The following is a 15018-nucleotide window of genomic DNA, read 5'->3' on the forward strand; positions in this document are numbered from 1 at the left end:
AGGCCCTGGGTCTTCCCAGACCTGAGACTGCCACCTCTTGTGCGTGGCCAACTTGCATGTCCTTGGGCGTCATGAATGCCTCTTGTGGGACTTCTTTTGGGGTGTCTGGGTCTTAGGAGAAAGAGAGTCTGGCCATGGCCAACTGCCTTCCACTGGCGGCCAAGGGCCTGCCCCTCAGAGCCTCTAATGGGGCCTTCAGCTGGTCAGAAGCCACTGCTGAGCAGGCCGACTTCAGCAGGAGTGCTGGGGACTCGGGGCCATCACAATGCCTAGCAGGCCTCCAGGATCCCAAAAGACCAAGCCCGTCTTCCAGAAGGTGGTCCTGCCTACTGGGCTGGAGCAACTCTGGGGTCTCTGTGCTGTGGGCCTGCCTGGACCTTCTGACAGGGGCAATGGGGACACATGGCAGCGAAAGGGAGAGCTCCCAAGGAGATGTGGGAGCCTCAGGCTGCTCGAGCTGGGCTGCTGGGCTGGTGAGGAACCCCAGAGAGGGACAGAAGGCCCCACTGGTGTCCTCAGGGGCAGGGCTGACAGCTGGGCTCTAGAGAGGCTTCTCCCAGCCACTGGCAATGCCTCTGGAATCCAGCGGCACTGGGTGTGGCTGCACACCTTGGAAAGGTGCTAATTGAGGATGCCCTTGTGGGCCAGGGGGTATAGCTCAGGGGTAGAGCATTTGACTGCAGATCAAGAGGTCCCTGGTTCAAATCCAGGTGCCCCCTACCAGCTGCCTCACCTTTTAGGCCTTCCAGCTGCTGCTCTTCCTCCTGGCCTGCCAAGGCCCTGCCAGGCCTCCAGCATCTGCACATCCTCAGATTCAGGCTCAGTAGGACCTGTGGCTGGCATACTCTAGGCAACCTTGGCTCAGGACCAGGGCCCTCCCAGACCTCAGGCTGCTACCCCTTGTGTGCAGCCCACTTGCATGTCCTTGGCCGTTATGAATGCTTCTTGTGGGACTTCTTTTGGGGTGTCTGGGTCTTAGGAGAAAGAGAATCTGGCCATGGCCACCAACTAACCACTGGCAGCCAAGGGCCTGCCCCTCAGAACCTCTAATGGGGCCTTCAGCTGGTCAGAAGCCACTGCTGAGCAGGCCGACTTCAGCAGGAGTGCTCGGGACTCGGGGCCATCACAATGCCTAGCAGGCCTCCAGGATCCCAAAAGACCAAGCCCGTCTTCCAGAAGGTGGTCCTGCCTACTGGGCTGGAGCAACTCTGGGGTCTCTGTGCTGTGGGCCTGCCTGGACCTTCTGACAGGGGCAATGGGGACACATGGCAGCGAAGGGGAGGGCTCCCAAGGAGATGTGGGAGCCTCAGGCTGCTCGAGCTGGGCTGCTGGGCTGGTGAGGAACCCCAGAGAGGGACAGAAGGCCCCACTGGTGTCCTCAGGGGCAGGGCTGACAGCTGGGCTCTAGAGAGGCTTCTCCCAGCCACTGGCAATGCCTCTGGAATCCAGCGGCACTGGGTGTGGCTGCACACCTTGGAAAGGTGCTAATTGAGGATGCCCTTGTGGGTCAGGGGGTATAGCTCAGGGGTAGAGCATTTGACTGCAGATCAAGAGGTCCCTGGTTCAAATCCAGGTGCCCCCTACCAGCTGCCTCACCTTTTAGGCCTTCCAGCTGCTGCTCTTCTTCCTGGCCTGCCAAGGCCCTGCCAGGCCTCCAGCATCTGCCCAGCCCCCGCCTCAGCAGGACCTGTGGCTGGCATACTGTAGGCAAGCATGGCCCAGGCCCTGGGTCTTCCCAGACCTGAGACTGCCACCTCTTGTGCATGGGCAACTTGCATGGCCTTGGCCTTCATGAATGCTTCTTATGGGACTTCTTTTGGGGTGTCTAGATCTTAGGAGAAAGAGTCTGGCCACGGCCACCAAGGAGTCAGAAACCACTGCTGAGCAGGCCGACTTCAGCAGGGGTCCTGGGGATTCAGAGTCATCACAACCCCCAGCAGTCCTCCGGGATCCCAAAAGACCAAACCATCTTCCAGGAGGTGGTCTTGCCTACTGGGCTGGGGCAGCTGTGCGGTCTCTGTGCTGGGGAACTGCCTAGCCCTTCTGTCTGGTGCAGTGGGGACACATGACAGGGATGGGTAGGGCTCCCAAGGGAATTTGGGAGCCTCACGGGGCTTCTGGGGGCTGTTGGGCAGGCAAGGATCCCTGGAGAGGGACCACTGGGCCCAGCTTGTGTCCTCAGGGGCAGGTCTGACAGCTGGGATCTAGAGAGGCTTCTCCCAGCCTCTGGCAAAGCCTCTGGAATCCAGAGGCACTGGGTGTGGCTGCACACCTTGGAAAGGTGCTAATTGAGGATGTCCTTGTGGGCCAGGGGGTATAGCTCAGGGGTAGAGCATTTGACTGCAGATCAAGAGGTCCCTGGTTCAAATCCAGGTGCCCCCTACCAGCTGCTTCACCTTTTAGGCCTTCCAGCTGCTGCTCTTCCTCCTGGCCTGCCAAGGCCCTGCCAGGCCTCCAGCATCTGCCCAGCCTCAGGCTCAGCAGGACGTGTGGCTGGCACATTGTAGGCAAGCTTGGCCCAGGCCCTGGGTCTTCCCAGACCTGAGACTGCCACCTCTTGTGCGTGGCCAACTTGCATGTCCTTGGGCGTCATGAATGCCTCTTGTGGGACTTCTTTTGGGGTGTCTGGGTCTTAGGAGAAAGAGAGTCTGGCCATGGCCAACTGCCTTCCACTGGCGGCCAAGGGCCTGCCCCTCAGAGCCTCTAATGGGGCCTTCAGCTGGTCAGAAGCCACTGCTGAGCAGGCCGACTTCAGCAGGAGTGCTGGGGACTCGGGGCCATCACAATGCCTAGCAGGCCTCCAGGATCCCAAAAGACCAAGCCCGTCTTCCAGAAGGTGGTCCTGCCTACTGGGCTGGAGCAACTCTGGGGTCTCTGTGCTGTGGGCCTGCCTGGACCTTCTGACAGGGGCAATGGGGACACATGGCAGCGAAAGGGAGAGCTCCCAAGGAGATGTGGGAGCCTCAGGCTGCTCGAGCTGGGCTGCTGGGCTGGTGAGGAACCCCAGAGAGGGACAGAAGGCCCCACTGGTGTCCTCAGGGGCAGGGCTGACAGCTGGGCTCTAGAGAGGCTTCTCCCAGCCACTGGCAATGCCTCTGGAATCCAGCGGCACTGGGTGTGGCTGCACACCTTGGAAAGGTGCTAATTGAGGATGCCCTTGTGGGCCAGGGGGTATAGCTCAGGGGTAGAGCATTTGACTGCAGATCAAGAGGTCCCTGGTTCAAATCCAGGTGCCCCCTACCAGCTGCCTCACCTTTTAGGCCTTCCAGCTGCTGCTCTTCCTCCTGGCCTGCCAAGGCCCTGCCAGGCCTCCAGCATCTGCACATCCTCAGATTCAGGCTCAGTAGGACCTGTGGCTGGCATACTCTAGGCAACCTTGGCTCAGGACCAGGGCCCTCCCAGACCTCAGGCTGCTACCCCTTGTGTGCAGCCCACTTGCATGTCCTTGGCCGTTATGAATGCTTCTTGTGGGACTTCTTTTGGGGTGTCTGGGTCTTAGGAGAAAGAGAATCTGGCCATGGCCACCAACTAACCACTGGCAGCCAAGGGCCTGCCCCTCAGAACCTCTAATGGGGCCTTCAGCTGGTCAGAAGCCACTGCTGAGCAGGCCGACTTCAGCAGGAGTGCTCGGGACTCGGGGCCATCACAATGCCTAGCAGGCCTCCAGGATCCCAAAAGACCAAGCCCGTCTTCCAGAAGGTGGTCCTGCCTACTGGGCTGGAGCAACTCTGGGGTCTCTGTGCTGTGGGCCTGCCTGGACCTTCTGACAGGGGCAATGGGGACACATGGCAGCGAAGGGGAGGGCTCCCAAGGAGATGTGGGAGCCTCAGGCTGCTCGAGCTGGGCTGCTGGGCTGGTGAGGAACCCAGAGAGGGACAGAAGGCCCCACTGGTGTCCTCAGGGGCAGGGCTGACAGCTGGGCTCTAGAGAGGCTTCTCCCAGCCACTGGCAATGCCTCTGGAATCCAGCGGCACTGGGTGTGGCTGCACACCTTGGAAAGGTGCTAATTGAGGATGCCCTTGTGGGCCAGGGGGTATAGCTCAGGGGTAGAGCATTTGACTGCAGATCAAGAGGTCCCTGGTTCAAATCCAGGTGCCCCCTACCAGCTGCCTCACCTTTTAGGCCTTCCAGCTGCTGCTCTTCTTCCTGGCCTGCCAAGGCCCTGCCAGGCCTCCAGCATCTGCCCAGCCCCCGCCTCAGCAGGACCTGTGGCTGGCATACTGTAGGCAAGCATGGCCCAGGCCCTGGGTCTTCCCAGACCTGAGACTGCCACCTCTTGTGCATGGGCAACTTGCATGGCCTTGGCCTTCATGAATGCTTCTTATGGGACTTCTTTTGGGGTGTCTAGATCTTAGGAGAAAGAGTCTGGCCACGGCCACCAAGGAGTCAGAAACCACTGCTGAGCAGGCCGACTTCAGCAGGGGTCCTGGGGATTCAGAGTCATCACAACCCCCAGCAGTCCTCCGGGATCCCAAAAGACCAAACCATCTTCCAGGAGGTGGTCTTGCCTACTGGGCTGGGGCAGCTGTGCGGTCTCTGTGCTGGGGAACTGCCTAGCCCTTCTGTCTGGTGCAGTGGGGACACATGACAGGGATGGGTAGGGCTCCCAAGGGAATTTGGGAGCCTCACGGGGCTTCTGGGGGCTGTTGGGCAGGCAAGGATCCCTGGAGAGGGACCACTGGGCCCAGCTTGTGTCCTCAGGGGCAGGTCTGACAGCTGGGATCTAGAGAGGCTTCTCCCAGCCTCTGGCAAAGCCTCTGGAATCCAGAGGCACTGGGTGTGGCTGCACACCTTGGAAAGGTGCTAATTGAGGATGTCCTTGTGGGCCAGGGGGTATAGCTCAGGGGTAGAGCATTTGACTGCTGATCAAGAGGTCCCTGGTTCAAATCCAGGTGTCCCCTACCAGCTGCTTCACCTTTTAGGCCTTCCAGCTGCTGCTCTTCCTCCTGGCCTGCCAAGGCCCTGCCAGGCCTCCAGCATCTGCCCAGCCTCAGGCTCAGCAGGACGTGTGGCTGGCACATTGTAGGCAAGCTTGGCCCAGGCCCTGGGTCTTCCCAGACCTGAGACTGCCACCTCTTGTGCGTGGCCAACTTGCATGTCCTTGGGCGTCATGAATGCCTCTTGTGGGACTTCTTTTGGGGTGTCTGGGTCTTAGGAGAAAGAGAGTCTGGCCATGGCCAACTGCCTTCCACTGGCGGCCAAGGGCCTGCCCCTCAGAGCCTCTAATGGGGCCTTCAGCTGGTCAGAAGCCACTGCTGAGCAGGCCGACTTCAGCAGGAGTGCTGGGGACTCGGGGCCATCACAATGCCTAGCAGGCCTCCAGGATCCCAAAAGACCAAGCCCGTCTTCCAGAAGGTGGTCCTGCCTACTGGGCTGGAGCAACTCTGGGGTCTCTGTGCTGTGGGCCTGCCTGGACCTTCTGACAGGGGCAATGGGGACACATGGCAGCGAAAGGGAGGGCTCCCAAGGAGATGTGGGAGCCTCAGGCTGCTCGAGCTGGGCTGCTGGGCTGGTGAGGAACCCCAGAGGGGGACAGAAGGCCCCACTGGTGTCCTCAGGGGCAGGGCTGACAGCTGGGCTCTAGAGAGGCTTCTCCCAGCCACTGGCAATGCCTCTGGAATCCAGCGGCACTGGGTGTGGCTGCACACCTTGGAAAGGTGCTAATTGAGGATGCCCTTGTGGGCCAGGGGGTATAGCTCAGGGGTAGAGCATTTGACTGCAGATCAAGAGGTCCCTGGTTCAAATCCAGGTGCCCCCTACCAGCTGCCTCACCTTTTAGGCCTTCCAGCTGCTGCTCTTCCTCCTGGCCTGCCAAGGCCCTGCCAGGCCTCCAGCATCTGCCCAGCCTCAGGCTCAGCAGGACGTGTGGCTGGCACATTGTAGGCAAGCTTGGCCCAGGCCCTGGGTCTTCCCAGACCTGAGACTGCCACCTCTTGTGCATGGCCAACTTGCATGTCCTTGGGCATCATGAATGCCTCTTGTGGGACTTCTTTTGGGGTGTCTGGGTCTTAGGAAAAAGAGAATCTGGCCATGGCCAACTCCCTTCCACTGGCGGCCAAGGGCCTGCCCCTCAGAGCCTCTAATGGGGCCTTCAGCTGGTCAGAAGCCACTGCTGAGCAGGCCGACTTCAGCAGGAGTGCTGGGGACTCGGGGCCATCACAATGCCTAGCAGGCCTCCAGGATCCCAAAAGACCAAGCCCGTCTTCCAGAAGGTGGTCCTGCCTACTGGGCTGGAGCAACTCTGGGGTCTCTGTGCTGTGGGCCTACCTGGACCTTCTGACAGGGGCAATGGGGACACATGGCAGCGAAGGGGAAGGCTCCCAAGGAGATGTGGGAGCCTCAGGCTGCTCGAGCTGGGCTGCTGGGCTGGTGAGGACCCCAAGAGAGGGACAGAAGGCCCCACTGGTGTCCTCAGGGGCAGGGCTGACAGCTGGGCTCTAGAGAGGCTTCTCCCAGCCACTGGCAATGCCTCTGGAATCCAGCGGCACTGGGTGTGGCTGCACACCTTGGAAAGGTGCTAATTGAGGATGCCCTTGTGGGCCAGGGGGTATAGCTCAGGGGTAGAGCATTTGACTGCAGATCAAGAGGTCCCTGGTTCAAATCCAGGTGCCCCCTTCCAGCTGCCTCACCTTTTAGGCCTTCCAGCTGCTGCTCTTCTTCCTGGCCTGCCAAGGCCCTGCCAGGCCTCCAGCATCTGCCCAGCCCCCGCCTCAGCAGGACCTGTGGCTGGCATACTGTAGGCAAGCATGGCCCAGGCCCTGGGTCTTCCCAGACCTGAGACTGCCACCTCTTGTGCGTGGGCAACTTGCATGGCCTTGGCCTTCATGAATGCTTCTTATGGGACTTCTTTTGGGGTGTCTAGATCTTAGGAGAAAGAGTCTGGCCACGGCCACCAAGGAGTCAGAAACCACTGCTGAGCAGGCCGACTTCAGCAGGGGTCCTGGGGATTCAGAGTCAGCACAACCCCCAGCAGTCCTCCAGGATCCCAAAAGACCAAACCATCTTCCAGGAGGTGGTCCTGCCTACTGGGCTGGGGCAGCTGTGCGGTCTCTGTGCTGGGGAACTGCCTAGCCCTTCTGTCTGGTGCAGTGGGGACACATGGCAGGGATGGGTAGGGCTCCCAAGGGAATTTGGGAGCCTCACGGGGCTTCTGGGGGCTGTTGGGCAGGCAAGGATCCTTGGAGAGGGACCACTGGGCCCAGCTTGTGTCCTCAGGGGCAGGTCTGACAGCTGGGATCTAGAGAGGCTTCTCCCAGCCTCTGGCAAAGCCTCTGGAATCCAGAGGCACTGGCTGTGGCTGCACACCTTGGAAAGGTGCTAATTGAGGATGCCTTTGTGGGCCAGGGGGTATAGCTCAGGGGTAGAGCATTTGACTGCAGATCAAGAGGTCCCTGGTTCAAATCCAGGTGCCCCCTACCAGCTGCCTCACCTTTTAGGCCTTCCAGCTGCTGCTCTTCCTCCTGGCCTGCCAAGGCCCTGCCAGGCCTCCAGCATCTGCACATCCTCAGATTCAGGCTCAGTAGGACCTGTGGCTGGCATACTCTAGGCAACCTTGGCTCAGGACCAGGGCCCTCCCAGACCTCAGGCTGCTACCCCTTGTGTGCAGCCCACTTGCATGTCCTTGGCCGTCATGAATGCCTCTTGTGGGACTTCTTTTGGGGTGTCTGGGTCTTAGGAGAAAGAGAGTCTGGCCATGGCCAACTGCCTTCCACTGGCGGCCAAGGGCCTGCCCCTCAGAGCATCTAATGGGGCCTTCAGCTGGTCAGAAGCCACTGCTGAGCAGGCCGACTTCAGCAGGAGTGCTGGGGACTCGGGGCCATCCCAATGCCTAGGAGGCCTCCAGGACCCCAAAAGACCAAGCCCCTCTTCCAGGAGGTGGTCCTGCCAACTGGGCTGGGGCAGCTGTGGGGCCTCTGTGCTGCCGGCCTGCCTTGCCCATCTGCCAGGGGCAGTGGGGACACATGGCAGGGATGGGTAGGGCTCCCAATGGAATGTGGGTGGCTCACGGGGCTTCCGGGTGCTGCTGGGCTGGTGAGGACCCCAAGAGAGGGACCACTGACCGCTGGGACCTGCTTGTGTCCTCAGGGGCAGGGCTGACAGCTGGGCTCTAGAGAGGCTTCTCCCAGCCACTGGCAATGCCTCTGGAATCCAGCGGCACTGGGTGTGGCTGCACACCTTGGAAAGGTGCTAATTGAGGATGCCCTTGTGGGCCAGGGGGTATAGCTCAGGGGTAGAGCATTTGACTGCAGATCAAGAGGTCCCTGGTTCAAATCCAGGTGCCACCTACCAGCTGCCTCACCTTTTAGGCCTTCCAGCTGCTGCTCTTCTTCCTGGCCTGCCAAGGCCCTGCCAGGCCTCCAGCATCTGCCCAGCCCCCGCCTCAGCAGGACCTGTGGCTGGCATACTGTAGGCAAGCATGGCCCAGGCCCTGGGTCTTCCCAGACCTGAGACTGCCACCTCTTGTGCGTGGGCAACTTGCATGGCCTTGGCCTTCATGAATGCTTCTTATGGGACTTCTTTTGGGGTGTCTAGATCTTAGGAGAAAGAGTCTGGCCACGGCCACCAAGGAGTCAGAAACCACTGCTGAGCAGGCCGACTTCAGCAGGGGTCCTGGGGATTCAGAGTCATCACAACCCCCAGCAGTCCTCCGGGATCTCAAAAGACCAAACCATCTTCCAGGAGGTGGTCCTGCCTACTGGGCTGGGGCAGCTCTGGGGCCTCTGTGCTGCGGGTCTGCCTGACCCTTCTGACAGGGGCAATGGGGACACATGGCAGCGAAGGGGAGGGCTCCCAAGGAGATGTGGGAGCCTCAGGGGGCTCGTGCTGGGCTGCTGGGCTGGTGAGGAACCCCAGAGAGGGACAGAGGGCCCCACTGGTGTCCTCAGGGGCAGGGCTGACAGCTGGGCTCTAGAGAGGCTTCTCCCAGACTCTGGCATTGCCTCTGGAATCCAGCGGCACTGGGTGTGGCTGCACACCTTGGAAAGGTGCTAATTGAGGATGGCCTTGTGGGCCAGGGGGTATAGCTCAGGGGTAGAGCATTTGACTGCAGATCAAGAGGTCCCTGGTTCAAATCCAGGTGCCCCCTACCAGCTGCCTCACCTTTTAGGCCTTCCAGCTGCTGCTCTTCCTCGTGGACTGCCAAGTCCCTGCCAGGCCTCCAGCATCTGCACATCCTCAGAATCAGGCTCAGTAGGACCTGTGGCTGGCACACTCTAGGCAACCTTGGCTCAGGACCAGGGCCCTCCCAGACCTCAGGCTGCTACGCCTTGTGTGCAGCCCACTTGCATGTCCTTGGCCGTCATGAATGCCTCTTGTGGGACTTCTTTTGGGGTGTGTGGGTCTTAGGAGAAAGAGAGTCTGGCCGTGGCCAACTGCCTTCCACTGGCGGCCAAGGGCCTGCCCCTCAGAGCCTCTAATGGGGCCTTCAGCTGGTCAGAAGCCACTGCTGAGCAGGCCGACTTCAGCAGGAGTGCTGGGGACTCGGGGCCATCACAATGCCTAGCAGGCCTCCAGGATCCCAAAAGACCAAGCCCGTCTTCCAGAAGGTGGTCCTGCCTACTGGGCTGGAGCAACTCTGGGGTCTCTGTGCTGTGGGCCTGCCTGGACCTTCTGACAGGGGCAATGGGGACACATGGCAGCGAAGGGGAGGGCTCCCAAGGAGATGTGGGAGCCTCAGGCTGCTCGAGCTGGGCTGCTGGGCTGGTGAGGAACCCCAGAGAGGGACAGAAGGCCCCACTGGTGTCCTCAGGGGCAGGGCTGACAGCTGGGCTCTAGAGAGGCTTCTCCCAGCCACTGGCAATGCCTCTGGAATCCAGCGGCACTGGGTGTGGCTGCACACCTTGGAAAGGTGCTAATTGAGGATGCCCTTGTGGGCCAGGGGGTATAGCTCAGGGGTAGAGCATTTGACTGCAGATCAAGAGGTCCCTGGTTCAAATCCAGGTGCCCCCTACCAGCTGCCTCACCTTTTAGGCCTTCCAGCTGCTGCTCTTCTTCCTGGCCTGCCAAGGCCCTGCCAGGCCTCCAGCATCTGCCCAGCCCCCGCCTCAGCAGGACCTGTGGCTGGCATACTGTAGGCAAGCATGGCCCAGGCCCTGGGTCTTCCCAGACCTGAGACTGCCACCTCTTGTGCGTGGGCAACTTGCATGGCCTTGGCCTTCATGAATGCTTCTTATGGGACTTCTTTTGGGGTGTCTAGATCTTAGGAGAAAGAGTCTGGCCACGGCCACCAAGGAGTCAGAAACCACTGCTGAGCAGGCCGACTTCAGCAGGGGTCCTGGGGATTCAGAGTCATCACAACCCCCAGCAGTCCTCCGGGATCCCAAAAGACCAAACCATCTTCCAGGAGGTGGTCCTGCCTACTGGGCTGGGGCAGCTGTGGGGTCTCTGTGCTGGGGAACTGCCTAGCCCTTCTGTCTGGTGCAGTGGGGACACATGGCAGGGATGGGTAGGGCTCCCAAGGGAATTTGGGAGCCTCACGGGGCTTCTGGGGGCTGTTGGGCAGGCAAGGATCCTTGGAGAGGGACCACTGGGCCCAGCTTGTGTCCTCAGGGGCAGGTCTGACAGCTGGGATCTAGAGAGGCTTCTCCCAGCCTCTGGCAAAGCCTCTGGAATCCAGAGGCACTGGCTGTGGCTGCACACCTTAGAAAGGTGCTAATTGAGGATGCCCTTGTGGGCCAGGGGGTATAGCTCAGGGGTAGAGCATTTGACTGCAGATCAAGAGGTCCCTGGTTCAAATCCAGGTGCCCCCTACCAGCTACCTCACCTTTTAGGCCTTCCAGCTGCTGCTCTTCCTCCTGGCCTGCCAAGGCCCTGCCAGGCCTCCAGCATCTGCCCAGCCTCAGGCTCAGCAGGACGTGTGGCTGGCACATTGTAGGCAAGCTTGGCCCAGGCCCTGGGTCTTCCCAGACCTGAGACTGCCACCTCTTGTGCGTGGCCAACTTGCATGTCCTTGGGCGTCATGAATGCCTCTTGTGGGACTTCTTTTGGGGTGTCTGGGTCTTAGGAGAAAGAGAATCTGGCCATGGCCAACTGCCTTCCACTGGCGGCCAAGGGCCTGCCCCTCAGAGCCTCTAATGGGGCCTTCAGCTGGTCAGAAGCCACTGCTGAGCAGGCCGACTTCAGCAGGAGTGCTGGGGACTCGGGGCCATCACAATGCCTAGCAGGCCTCCAGGATCCCAAAAGACCAAGCCCGTCTTCCAGAAGGTGGTCCTGCCTACTGGGCTGGAGCAACTCTGGGGTCTCTGTGCTGTGGGCCTGCCTGGACCTTCTGACAGGGGCAATGGGGACACATGGCAGCGAAGGGGAGGGCTCCCAAGGAGATGTGGGAGCCTCAGGCTGCTCGAGCTGGGCTGCTGGGCTGGTGAGGAACCCCAGAGAGGGACAGAAAGCCCCACTGGTGTCCTCAGGGGCAGGGCTGACAGCTGGGCTCTAGAGAGGCTTCTCCCAGCCACTGGCAATGCCTCTGGAATCCAGCGGCACTGGGTGTGGCTGCACACCTTGGAAAGGTGCTAATTGAGGATGCCCTTGTGGGCCAGGGGGTATAGCTCAGGGGTAGAGCATTTGACTGCAGATCAAGAGGTCCCTGGTTCAAATCCAGGTGCCCCCTACCAGCTGCCTCACCTTTTAGGCCTTCCAGCTGCTGCTCTTCTTCCTGGCCTGCCAAGGCCCTGCCAGGCCTCCAGCATCTGCCCAGCCCCCGCCTCAGCAGGACCTGTGGCTGGCATACTGTAGGCAAGCATGGCCCAGGCCCTGGGTCTTCCCAGACCTGAGACTGCCACCTCTTGTGCATGGGCAACTTGCATGGCCTTGGCCTTCATGAATGCTTCTTATGGGACTTCTTTTGGGGTGTCTAGATCTTAGGAGAAAGAGTCTGGCCACGGCCACCAAGGAGTCAGAAACCACAGCTGAGCAGGCCGACTTCAGCAGGGGTCCTGGGGATTCAGAGTCATCACAACCCCCAGCAGTCCTCCGGGATCCCAAAAGACCAAACCATCTTCCAGGAGGTGGTCCTGCCTACTGGGCTGGGGCAGCTTTGGGGTCTCTGTGCTGGGGAACTGCCTAGCCCTTCTGTCTGGTGCAGTGGGGACACATGGCAGGGATGGGTAGGGCTCCCAAGGGAATTTGGGAGCCTCACGGGGCTTCTGGGGGCTGTTGGGCAGGCAAGGATCCTTGGAGAGGGACCACTGGGCCCAGCTTGTATCCTCAGGGGCAGGTCTGACAGCTGGGATCTAGAGAGGCTTCTCCCAGCCTCTGGCAAAGCCTCTGGAATCCAGAGGCACTGGGTGTGGCTGCACACCTTGGAAAGGTGCTAATTGAGGATGCCCTTGTGGGCCAGGGGGTATAGCTCAGGGGTAGAGCATTTGACTGCAGATCAAGAGGTCCCTGGTTCAAATCCAGGTGCCCCCTACCAGCTGCCTCACCTTTTAGGCCTTCCAGCTGCTGCTCTTCCTCCTGGCCTGCCAAGGCCCTGCCAGGCCTCCAGCATCTGCCCAGCCTCAGGCTCAGCAGGACGTGTGGCTGGCACATTGTAGGCAAGCTTGGCCCAGGCCCTGGGTCTTCCCAGACCTGAGACTGCCACCTCTTGTGCGTGGCCAACTTGCATGTCCTTCGGCGTCATGAATGCCTCTTGTGGGACTTCTTTTGGGGTGTCTGGGTCTTAGGAGAAAGAGAATCTGGCCATGGCCACCAACTAACCACTGGCAGCCAAGGGCCTGCCCCTCAGAACCTCTAATGGGGCCTTCAGCTGGTCAGAAGCCACTGCTGAGCAGGCCGACTTCAGCAGGAGTGCTGGGGACTCGGGGCCATCACAATGCCTAGCAGGCCTCCAGGATCCCAAAAGACCAAGCCCGTCTTCCAGAAGGTGGTCCTGCCTACTGGGCTGGAGCAACTCTGGGGTCTCTGTGCTGTGGGCCTGCCTGGACCTTCTGACAGGGGCAATGGGGACACATGGCAGCGAAGGGGAGGGCTCCCAAGGAGATGTGGGAGCCTCAGGCTGCTCGAGCTGGGCTGCTGGGCTGGTGAGGAACCCCAGAGAGGGACAGAAGGCCCCACTGGTGTCCTCAGGGGCAGGGCTGACAGCTGGGCTCTAGAGAGGCTTCTCCCAGCCTCTGGCAATGCCTCTGGAATCCAGCAGCACTGGGTGTGGCTGCACACCTTGGAAAGGTGCTAATTGAGGATGCCCTTGTGGGCCAGGGGGTATAGCTCAGGGGTAGAGCATTTGACTGCAGATCAAGAGGTCCCTGGTTCAAATCCAGGTGCCCCCTACCAGCTGCCTCACCTTTTAGGCCTTCCAGCTGCTGCTCTTCCTCCTGGCCTGCCAAGTCTCTGCCAGGCCTCCAGCATCTGCACATCCTCAGATTCAGGCTCAGTAGGACCTGTGGCTGGCACACTCTAGGCAACCTTGGCTCAGGACCAGGGCCCTCCCAGACCTCAGGCTGCTACCCCTTGTGTGCAGCCCACTTGCATGTCCTTGGCCATCATGAATGCCTCTTGTGGGACTTCTTTTGGGGTGTCTGGGTCTTAGGAGAAAGAGAATCTGGCCATGGACACCTGCCTTCCACTGGGGTCCCCCGGGCTGCCGTCAGAGCTTCTAATAGGGCCTTCACAAGCCTGTTCAGGAAGCCCCCAGCTGGTCAGAAGTCACTGCTGAGCAGGCCGACTTCAGCAGGGGTCCTGGGGATTCAGAGTCATCACAACCCCCAGCAGTCTTCTGGGATCCGAAGAGACCAAGCCCCTCTTCTATGAGGTGGTCCTGCCTACTGGGCTGGGGCAGCTCTGGGGCCTCTGTGCTGCGGGCCTGCCTGACCCTTCTGACAGGGGCAATGGGGACACATGGCAGCGAAGGGGAGGGCTCCCAAGGAGATGTGGGAGCCTCAGGGGGCTCGTGCTGGGCTGCTGGGCTGGTGAGGAACCCCAGAGAGGGACAGAGGGCCCCACTGGTGTCCTCAGGGGCAGGGCTGACAGCTGGGCTCTAGAGAGGCTTCTCCCAGACTCTGGCAATGCCTCTGGAATCCAGCGGCACTGGGTGTGGCTGCACACCTTGGAAAGGTGCTAATTGAGGATGGCCTTGTGGGCCAGGGGGTATAGCTCAGGGGTAGAGCATTTGACTGCAGATCAAGAGGTCCCTGGTTCAAATCCAGGTGCCCCCTACCAGCTGCCTCACCTTTTAGGCCTTCCAGCTGCTGCTCTTCCTCGTGGACTGCCAAGTCCCTGCCAGGCCTCCAGCATCTGCACATCCTCAGAATCAGGCTCAGTAGGACCTGTGGCTGGCACACTCTAGGCAACCTTGGCTCAGGACCAGGGCCCTCCCAGACCTCAGGCTGCTACGCCTTGTGTGCAGCCCACTTGCATGTCCTTGGCCGTCATGAATGCCTCTTGTGGGACTTCTTTTGGGGTGTCTGGGTCTTAGGAGAAAGAGAGTCTGGCCGTTGCCAACTGCCTTCCACTGGCGGCCAAGGGCCTGCCCCTCAGAGCCTCTAATGGGGCCTTCAGCTGGTCAGAAGCCACTGCTGAGCAGGCCGACTTCAGCAGGGGTCCTGGGGATTCAGAGTCATCACAACCCCCAGCAGTCTTCCGGGATCCGAAGAGACCAAGCCCCTCTTCTATGAGGTGGTCCTGCCTACTGGGCTGGGGCAGCTCTGGGGCCTCTGTGCTGCGGGCCTGCCTGACCCTTCTGACAGGGGCAATGGGGACACATGGCAGCGAAGGGGAGGGCTCCCAGGGAGATGTGGGAGCCTCAGGGGGCTCGTGCTGGGCTGCTGGGCTGGTGAGGAACCCCAGAGAGGGACAGAGGGCCCCACTGGTGTCCTCAGGGGCAGGGCTGACAGCTGGGCTCTAGAGAGGCTTCTCCCAGCCTCTGGCAATGCCTCTGGAAACCAGCGGCACTGGGTGTGGCTGCACACCTTGGAAAGGTGCTAATTGAGGATGGCCTTGTGGGCCAGGGGGTATAGCTCAGGGGTAGAGCATTTGACTGCAGATCAAGAGGTCCCTGGTTCAAATCCAGGTGCCCCCTACCAGCTG

General features: G+C 60.6%; 14 non-coding genes across 14 annotated transcripts; all 14 read left to right on the forward strand.

Moving 5' to 3' along the window:
- The first annotated feature begins 3167 nt into the window (after nt 1-3167).
- On the forward strand, nt 3168-3239 carry TRNAC-GCA. Its single transcript has one exon. It is a non-coding gene; the product is annotated as a tRNA-Cys (tRNA).
- Nucleotides 3240-4029: 790 nt separating this feature from the next.
- TRNAC-GCA lies at nt 4030-4101 on the forward strand. The gene has a single exon. It is a non-coding gene; the product is annotated as a tRNA-Cys (tRNA).
- A 728-nt stretch (nt 4102-4829) lies between these two features.
- TRNAS-GCU lies at nt 4830-4901 on the forward strand. Its single transcript has one exon. It is a non-coding gene; the product is annotated as a tRNA-Ser (tRNA).
- Nucleotides 4902-5686: 785 nt separating this feature from the next.
- Nucleotides 5687-5758, forward strand: TRNAC-GCA. The gene has a single exon. It is a non-coding gene; the product is annotated as a tRNA-Cys (tRNA).
- A 785-nt stretch (nt 5759-6543) lies between these two features.
- Nucleotides 6544-6615, forward strand: TRNAC-GCA. The gene has a single exon. It is a non-coding gene; the product is annotated as a tRNA-Cys (tRNA).
- A 728-nt stretch (nt 6616-7343) lies between these two features.
- Nucleotides 7344-7415, forward strand: TRNAC-GCA. Its single transcript has one exon. It is a non-coding gene; the product is annotated as a tRNA-Cys (tRNA).
- A 1598-nt stretch (nt 7416-9013) lies between these two features.
- Nucleotides 9014-9085, forward strand: TRNAC-GCA. Its single transcript has one exon. It is a non-coding gene; the product is annotated as a tRNA-Cys (tRNA).
- Nucleotides 9086-9876: 791 nt separating this feature from the next.
- On the forward strand, nt 9877-9948 carry TRNAC-GCA. The gene has a single exon. It is a non-coding gene; the product is annotated as a tRNA-Cys (tRNA).
- A 728-nt stretch (nt 9949-10676) lies between these two features.
- Nucleotides 10677-10748, forward strand: TRNAC-GCA. Its single transcript has one exon. It is a non-coding gene; the product is annotated as a tRNA-Cys (tRNA).
- Nucleotides 10749-11533: 785 nt separating this feature from the next.
- TRNAC-GCA lies at nt 11534-11605 on the forward strand. Its single transcript has one exon. It is a non-coding gene; the product is annotated as a tRNA-Cys (tRNA).
- A 728-nt stretch (nt 11606-12333) lies between these two features.
- TRNAC-GCA lies at nt 12334-12405 on the forward strand. Its single transcript has one exon. It is a non-coding gene; the product is annotated as a tRNA-Cys (tRNA).
- A 785-nt stretch (nt 12406-13190) lies between these two features.
- Nucleotides 13191-13262, forward strand: TRNAC-GCA. Its single transcript has one exon. It is a non-coding gene; the product is annotated as a tRNA-Cys (tRNA).
- An 813-nt stretch (nt 13263-14075) lies between these two features.
- On the forward strand, nt 14076-14147 carry TRNAC-GCA. Its single transcript has one exon. It is a non-coding gene; the product is annotated as a tRNA-Cys (tRNA).
- A 791-nt stretch (nt 14148-14938) lies between these two features.
- On the forward strand, nt 14939-15010 carry TRNAC-GCA. The gene has a single exon. It is a non-coding gene; the product is annotated as a tRNA-Cys (tRNA).
- Nucleotides 15011-15018: the final 8 nt, after the last annotated feature.

Source organism: Dromiciops gliroides, chromosome 5 (genome assembly GCF_019393635.1).
Source record: "Dromiciops gliroides isolate mDroGli1 chromosome 5, mDroGli1.pri, whole genome shotgun sequence".
In the NCBI taxonomy this organism is placed as follows: Eukaryota; Metazoa; Chordata; class Mammalia; order Microbiotheria; family Microbiotheriidae; genus Dromiciops; species Dromiciops gliroides.